The sequence below is a fragment of the Eleutherodactylus coqui genome, chromosome 13 (assembly GCF_035609145.1).
Source record: "Eleutherodactylus coqui strain aEleCoq1 chromosome 13, aEleCoq1.hap1, whole genome shotgun sequence".
Classification (NCBI taxonomy): domain Eukaryota; kingdom Metazoa; phylum Chordata; class Amphibia; order Anura; family Eleutherodactylidae; genus Eleutherodactylus; species Eleutherodactylus coqui.
In genome coordinates, this window is record NC_089849.1 from 77,409,072 (window position 1) to 77,416,720 (window position 7,649).

Genomic DNA, 7,649 nt, shown 5'->3' on the forward strand with positions numbered 1-7,649 from the left:
TCTTGGCCTTTAATGAAACTGAACAAACTGTATGAGAAAAGGCTTTTGATGATATTCCCAAGATGTTTTGGCACAGATTAAGCTACCCTGATGCGCTAGCTAAGTAGACATTAGGCGTACTCCACGATCTTGCACTTCAAAGCCTTCAATAGCCTAGGAACATCTGAAAAAGCAGTAGTGCGGTAATACTGTTGAACTCACTTGCGTTTGCTTCCTTTCTAACTGTAGGAATGCATTTTCAGCCTTCTGCTGCTATCATTAAATATTCAGCTCGAATGCAGCAATAATTCTTCTTTTTAAATCAAATACTGGAAAAGGACTTCTTGCCAGGAGAAATGTTCTTTATGAAATCTCTTGGTCATTTTGATCCAAATGTATCTACTTTTTCATGGTAGCATGGCCGAGCGGTCTAAGGCGCTGGATTTAGGCTCCAGTCTCTTTGGAGGCGTGGGTTCGAATCCCACTGCTGCCAGTTTTCAACTTTGAAAGCTCTCAAGTTGCTTTCTGAACATTTTAGTGGTCAGAAGAAGTTGCTTTTGATGATGCTCAGAAATGGACTTTTTGGCCTTTTCTGAAACTGAACAAACTGTATGAGAAAAGGCTTTTGATAATATTCCCAAGATGTTATGGCACAGATTAAGCTACCCTGATGCGCTAGCTAAGTAGACATTAGGCGTACTCCACGATCTTACACTTCAAAGCCTTCAATAGCCTAGAAACATCTGAAAAAGCAGTAGTGCGGTAATACTGTTGAACTCACTTGCGTTTGCTTCCTTTCTAACTGGAGGAATGCATTTTCAGCCTTCTGCTACCATCAATAAATATTCAGCTCGAATGCAGCAACAATTCTTTTTAAATCAAATTCAGGAAAAGGATTTCTTGCCAGGAGAAATGTTCTTTATGAAATCTCTTGGTCATTTTGATCGAAATGTACCTACTTTTTCATGGTAGCATGGCCGAGCGGTCTAAGGCGCTGGATTTAGGCTCCAGTCTCTTTGGAGGCGTGGGTTCGAATCCCACTGCTGCCAGTTTTCAACTTTGAAAGCTCTCAAGTTGCTTTCTGAACATTTTAGTGGTCAGAAGAAGTTGCTTTTGATGATGCTCAGAAATGGACTTCTTGGCCTTTTCTGAAACTGAACAAACTGTATGAGAAAAGGCTTTTGATAATATTCCCAAGATGTTATGGCACAGATTAAGCTACCCTGATGCGCTAGCTAAGTAGACATTAGGCGTACTCCACGATCTTACACTTCAAAGCCTTCAATAGCCTAGAAACATCTGAAAAAGCAGTAGTGCGGTAATACTGTTGAACTCACTTGCGTTTGCGTCCTTTCTAACTGGAGGAATGCATTTTCAGCCTTCTGCTGCCATCATTAAATATTCAGCTCGAATGCAGCAACAATTCTTCTTTTTAAATCAAATTCAGGAAAAGGATTTCTTGCCAGGAGAAATGTTCTTTATGAAATCTCTTGGTCATTTTGATCCAAATGTATCTACTTTTTCATGGTAGCATGGCTGAGCGGTCTAAGGCGCTGGATTTAGGCTCCAGTCTCTTTGGAGGCGTGGGTTCGAATCCCACTGCTGCCAGTTTTCAACTTTGAAAGCTCTCAAGTTGCTTTCTGAACATTTTAGTGGTCAGAAGAAGTTGCTTTTGATGATGCTCAGAAATGGACTTCTTGGCCTTTTCTGAAACTGAACAAACTGTATGAGAAAAGGCTTTTGATAATATTCCCAAGATGTTATGGCACAGATTAAGCTACCCTGATGCGCTAGCTAAGTAGACATTAGGCGTACTCCACGATCTTACACTTCAAAGCCTTCAATAGCCTAGAAACATCTGAAAAAGCAGTAGTGCGGTAATACTGTTGAACTCACTTGCGTTTGCTTCCTTTCTAACTGGAGGAATGCATTTTCAGCCTTCTGCTGCCATCATTAAATATTCAGCTCGAATGCAGCAACAATTCTTCTTTTTAAATCAAATTCAGGAAAAGGATTTCTTGCCAGGAGAAATGTTCTTTATGAAATCTCTTGGTCATTTTGATCCAAATGTATCTACTTTTTCATGGTAGCATGGCCGAGCGGTCTAAGGCGCTGGATTTAGGCTCCAGTCTCTTTGGAGGCGTGGGTTCGAATCCCACTGCTGCCAGTTTTCAACTTTGAAAGCTCTCAAGTTGCTTTCTGAACATTTTAGTGGTCAGAAGAACTTGCTTTTGATGATGCTCAGAAATGGACTTCTTGGCCTTTAATGAAACTGAACAAACTGTATGAGAAAAGGCTTTTGATGATATTCCCAAGATGTTTTGGCACAGATTAAGCTACCCTGATGCGCTAGCTAAGTAGACATTAGGCGTACTCCACGATCTTGCACTTCAAAGCCTTCAATAGCCTAGGAACATCTGAAAAAGCAGTAGTGCGGTAATACTGTTGAACTCACTTGCGTTTGCTTCCTTTCTAACTGTAGGAATGCATTTTCAGCCTTCTGCTGCTATCATTAAATATTCAGCTCGAATGCAGCAATAATTCTTCTTTTTAAATCAAATACTGGAAAAGGACTTCTTGCCAGGAGAAATGTTCTTTATGAAATCTCTTGGACATTTTGATCCAAAATGATCCACTTTTTCATGGTAGCATGGCCGAGCGGTCTAAGGCGCTGGATTTAGGCTCCAGTCTCTTTGGAGGCGTGGGTTCGAATCCCACTGCTGTCAGTTTTCAACTTTGAAAGCTCTCAAGTTGCTTTCTGAACATTTTAGTGGTCAGAAGAAGTTGCTTTTGATGATGCTCAGAAATGGACTTCTTGGTCTTTTCTGAAACTGAACAAACTGTATGAGAAAAGGCCTTTGATGATATTCCCAAGATGTTTTGGCACAGATTAAGCTACCCTGGTGTGCTAGCTAAGTAGACATTAGGCGCACTCCACGATCTTGCACTTCAAAGCCTTCAATAGCCTAGAAACATCTGAAAAAGCAGTAGTGCGGTAATACTGTTGAACTCACTTGCGTTTGCGTCCTTTCTAACTGGAGGAATGCATTTTCAGCCTTCTGCTGCCATCATTAAATATTCAGCTCGAATGCAGCAACAATTCTTCTTTTTAAATCAAATTCAGGAAAAGGATTTCTTGCCAGGAGAAATGTTCTTTATGAAATCTCTTGGTCATTTTGATCCAAATGTATCTACTTTTTCATGGTAGCATGGCTGAGCGGTCTAAGGCGCTGGATTTAGGCTCCAGTCTCTTTGGAGGCGTGGGTTCGAATCCCACTGCTGCCAGTTTTCAACTTTGAAAGCTCTCAAGTTGCTTTCTGAACATTTTAGTGGTCAGAAGAAGTTGCTTTTGATGATGCTCAGAAATGGACTTCTTGGCCTTTTCTGAAACTGAACAAACTGTATGAGAAAAGGCTTTTGATAATATTCCCAAGATGTTATGGCACAGATTAAGCTACCCTGATGCGCTAGCTAAGTAGACATTAGGCGTACTCCACGATCTTACACTTCAAAGCCTTCAATAGCCTAGAAACATCTGAAAAAGCAGTAGTGCGGTAATACTGTTGAACTCACTTGCGTTTGCTTCCTTTCTAACTGGAGGAATGCATTTTCAGCCTTCTGCTGCCATCATTAAATATTCAGCTCGAATGCAGCAACAATTCTTCTTTTTAAATCAAATTCAGGAAAAGGATTTCTTGCCAGGAGAAATGTTCTTTATGAAATCTCTTGGTCATTTTGATCCAAATGTATCTACTTTTTCATGGTAGCATGGCCGAGCGGTCTAAGGCGCTGGATTTAGGCTCCAGTCTCTTTGGAGGCGTGGGTTCGAATCCCACTGCTGCCAGTTTTCAACTTTGAAAGCTCTCAAGTTGCTTTCTGAACATTTTAGTGGTCAGAAGAACTTGCTTTTGATGATGCTCAGAAATGGACTTCTTGGCCTTTAATGAAACTGAACAAACTGTATGAGAAAAGGCTTTTGATGATATTCCCAAGATGTTTTGGCACAGATTAAGCTACCCTGATGCGCTAGCTAAGTAGACATTAGGCGTACTCCACGATCTTGCACTTCAAAGCCTTCAATAGCCTAGGAACATCTGAAAAAGCAGTAGTGCGGTAATACTGTTGAACTCACTTGCGTTTGCTTCCTTTCTAACTGTAGGAATGCATTTTCAGCCTTCTGCTGCTATCATTAAATATTCAGCTCGAATGCAGCAATAATTCTTCTTTTTAAATCAAATACTGGAAAAGGACTTCTTGCCAGGAGAAATGTTCTTTATGAAATCTCTTGGACATTTTGATCCAAAATGATCCACTTTTTCATGGTAGCATGGCCGAGCGGTCTAAGGCGCTGGATTTAGGCTCCAGTCTCTTTGGAGGCGTGGGTTCGAATCCCACTGCTGTCAGTTTTCAACTTTGAAAGCTCTCAAGTTGCTTTCTGAACATTTTAGTGGTCAGAAGAAGTTGCTTTTGATGATGCTCAGAAATGGACTTCTTGGTCTTTTCTGAAACTGAACAAACTGTATGAGAAAAGGCCTTTGATGATATTCCCAAGATGTTTTGGCACAGATTAAGCTACCCTGGTGTGCTAGCTAAGTAGACATTAGGCGCACTCCACGATCTTGCACTTCAAAGCCTTCAATAGCCTAGAAACATCTGAAAAAGCAGTAGTGCGGTAATACTGTTGAACTCACTTGCGTTTGCTTCCTTTCTAACTGGAGGAATGCATTTTCAGCCTTCTGCTGCCATCATTAAATATTCAGCTCGAATGCAGCAACAATTCTTCTTTTTAAATCAAATTCAGGAAAAGGATTTCTTGCCAGGAGAAATGTTCTTTATGAAATCTCTTGGTCATTTTGATCCAAATGTATCTACTTTTTCATGGTAGCATGGCCGAGCGGTCTAAGGCGCTGGATTTAGGCTCCAGTCTCTTTGGAGGCGTGGGTTCGAATCCCACTGCTGCCAGTTTTCAACTTTGAAAGCTCTCAAGTTGCTTTCTGAACATTTTAGTGGTCAGAAGAAGTTGCTTTTGATGATGCTCAGAAATGGACTTCTTGGCCTTTTCTGAAACTGAACAAACTGTATGAGAAAAGGCTTTTGATAATATTCCCAAGATGTTATGGCACAGATTAAGCTACCCTGATGCGCTAGCTAAGTAGACATTAGGCGTACTCCACGATCTTACACTTCAAAGCCTTCAATAGCCTAGAAACATCTGAAAAAGCAGTAGTGCGGTAATACTGTTGAACTCACTTGCGTTTGCTTCCTTTCTAACTGGAGGAATGCATTTTCAGCCTTCTGCTGCCATCATTAAATATTCAGCTCGAATGCAGCAACAATTCTTCTTTTTAAATCAAATTCAGGAAAAGGATTTCTTGCCAGGAGAAATGTTCTTTATGAAATCTCTTGGTCATTTTGATCCAAATGTATCTACTTTTTCATGGTAGCATGGCCGAGCGGTCTAAGGCGCTGGATTTAGGCTCCAGTCTCTTTGGAGGCGTGGGTTCGAATCCCACTGCTGCCAGTTTTCAACTTTGAAAGCTCTCAAGTTGCTTTCTGAACATTTTAGTGGTCAGAAGAACTTGCTTTTGATGATGCTCAGAAATGGACTTCTTGGCCTTTAATGAAACTGAACAAACTGTATGAGAAAAGGCTTTTGATGATATTCCCAAGATGTTTTGGCACAGATTAAGCTACCCTGATGCGCTAGCTAAGTAGACATTAGGCGTACTCCACGATCTTGCACTTCAAAGCCTTCAATAGCCTAGGAACATCTGAAAAAGCAGTAGTGCGGTAATACTGTTGAACTCACTTGCGTTTGCTTCCTTTCTAACTGTAGGAATGCATTTTCAGCCTTCTGCTGCTATCATTAAATATTCAGCTCGAATGCAGCAATAATTCTTCTTTTTAAATCAAATACTGGAAAAGGACTTCTTGCCAGGAGAAATGTTCTTTATGAAATCTCTTGGACATTTTGATCCAAAATGATCCACTTTTTCATGGTAGCATGGCCGAGCGGTCTAAGGCGCTGGATTTAGGCTCCAGTCTCTTTTGAGGCGTGGGTTCGAATCCCACTGCTGTCAGTTTTCAACTTTGAAAGCTCTCAAGTTGCTTTCTGAACATTTTAGTGGTCAGAAGAAGTTGCTTTTGATGATGCTCAGAAATGGACTTCTTGGTCTTTTCTGAAACTGAACAAACTGTATGAGAAAAGGCCTTTGATGATATTCCCAAGATGTTTTGGCACAGATTAAGCTACCCTGGTGTGCTAGCTAAGTAGACATTAGGCGCACTCCACGATCTTGCACTTCAAAGCCTTCAATAGCCTAGAAACATCTGAAAAAGCAGTAGTGCGGTAATACTGTTGAACTCACTTGCGTTTGCTTCCTTTCTAACTGGAGGAATGCATTTTCAGCCTTCTGCTGCCATCATTAAATATTCAGCTCGAATGCAGCAACAATTCTTCTTTTTAAATCAAATTCAGGAAAAGGATTTCTTGCCAGGAGAAATGTTCTTTATGAAATCTCTTGGTCATTTTGATCCAAATGTATCTACTTTTTCATGGTAGCATGGCCGAGCGGTCTAAGGCGCTGGATTTAGGCTCCAGTCTCTTTGGAGGCGTGGGTTCGAATCCCACTGCTGCCAGTTTTCAACTTTGAAAGCTCTCAAGTTGCTTTCTGAACATTTTAGTGGTCAGAAGAAATTGCTTTTGATGATGCTCAGAAATGGACTTCTTGGCCTTTAATGAAACTGAACAAACTGTATGAGAAAAGGCTTTTGATGATATTCCCAAGATGTTTTGGCACAGATTAAGCTACCCTGATGCGCTAGCTAAGTAGACATTAGGCGTACTCCACGATCTTGCACTTCAAAGCCTTCAATAGCCTAGGAACATCTGAAAAAGCAGTAGTGCGGTAATACTGTTGAACTCACTTGCGTTTGCTTCCTTTCTAACTGGAGGAATGCATTTTCAGCCTTCTGCTGCTATCATTAAATATTCAGCTCGAATGCAGCAATAATTCTTCTTTTTAAATCAAATACTGGAAAAGGACTTCTTGCCAGGAGAAATGTTCTTTATGAAATCTCTTGGACATTTTGATCCAAAATGATCCACTTTTTCATGATAGCATGGCCGAGCGGTCTAAGGCGCTGGATTTAGGCTCCAGTCTCTTTGGAGGCGTGGGTTCGAATCCCACTGCTGTCAGTTTTCAACTTTGAAAGCTCTCAAGTTGCTTTCTGAACATTTTAGTGGTCAGAAGAAGTTGCTTTTGATGATGCTCAGAAATGGACTTCTTGGTCTTTTCTGAAACTGAACAAACTGTATGAGAAAAGGCCTTTGATGATATTCCCAAGATGTTTTGGCACAGATTAAGCTACCCTGGTGTGCTAGCTAAGTAGACATTAGGCGCACTCCACGATCTTGCACTTCAAAGCCTTCAATAGCCTAGGAACATCTGAAAAAGCAGTAGTGCGGTAATACTGTTGAACTCACTTGCGTTTGCTTCCTTTCTAACTGGAGGAATGCATTTTCAGCCTTCTGCTGCTATCATTAAATATTCAGCTCAAATGCAGCAATAATTCTTCTTTTTAAATCAAATACTGGAAAAGGACTTCTTGCCAGGAGAAATGTTCTTTATGAAATCTCTTGGACATTTTGATCCAAAATTATCCACTTT

General features: G+C 40.8%; 10 non-coding genes across 10 annotated transcripts; all 10 read left to right on the forward strand.

Moving 5' to 3' along the window:
• Window positions 1-390: 390 nt before the first annotated feature.
• On the forward strand, window positions 391-472 carry TRNAL-UAG (transfer RNA leucine (anticodon UAG)). Its single transcript has one exon. It is a non-coding gene; the product is annotated as a tRNA-Leu (tRNA).
• Window positions 473-946: 474 nt separating this feature from the next.
• Window positions 947-1,028, forward strand: TRNAL-UAG (transfer RNA leucine (anticodon UAG)). Its single transcript has one exon. It is a non-coding gene; the product is annotated as a tRNA-Leu (tRNA).
• A 1,036-nt stretch (window positions 1,029-2,064) lies between these two features.
• Window positions 2,065-2,146, forward strand: TRNAL-UAG (transfer RNA leucine (anticodon UAG)). The gene has a single exon. It is a non-coding gene; the product is annotated as a tRNA-Leu (tRNA).
• A 477-nt stretch (window positions 2,147-2,623) lies between these two features.
• On the forward strand, window positions 2,624-2,705 carry TRNAL-UAG (transfer RNA leucine (anticodon UAG)). Its single transcript has one exon. It is a non-coding gene; the product is annotated as a tRNA-Leu (tRNA).
• A 1,036-nt stretch (window positions 2,706-3,741) lies between these two features.
• Window positions 3,742-3,823, forward strand: TRNAL-UAG (transfer RNA leucine (anticodon UAG)). The gene has a single exon. It is a non-coding gene; the product is annotated as a tRNA-Leu (tRNA).
• A 477-nt stretch (window positions 3,824-4,300) lies between these two features.
• Window positions 4,301-4,382, forward strand: TRNAL-UAG (transfer RNA leucine (anticodon UAG)). Its single transcript has one exon. It is a non-coding gene; the product is annotated as a tRNA-Leu (tRNA).
• Window positions 4,383-4,859: 477 nt separating this feature from the next.
• TRNAL-UAG (transfer RNA leucine (anticodon UAG)) lies at window positions 4,860-4,941 on the forward strand. Its single transcript has one exon. It is a non-coding gene; the product is annotated as a tRNA-Leu (tRNA).
• Window positions 4,942-5,418: 477 nt separating this feature from the next.
• Window positions 5,419-5,500, forward strand: TRNAL-UAG (transfer RNA leucine (anticodon UAG)). The gene has a single exon. It is a non-coding gene; the product is annotated as a tRNA-Leu (tRNA).
• Window positions 5,501-6,536: 1,036 nt separating this feature from the next.
• Window positions 6,537-6,618, forward strand: TRNAL-UAG (transfer RNA leucine (anticodon UAG)). Its single transcript has one exon. It is a non-coding gene; the product is annotated as a tRNA-Leu (tRNA).
• A 477-nt stretch (window positions 6,619-7,095) lies between these two features.
• TRNAL-UAG (transfer RNA leucine (anticodon UAG)) lies at window positions 7,096-7,177 on the forward strand. Its single transcript has one exon. It is a non-coding gene; the product is annotated as a tRNA-Leu (tRNA).
• The last annotated feature ends 472 nt before the right edge of the window (window positions 7,178-7,649 follow it).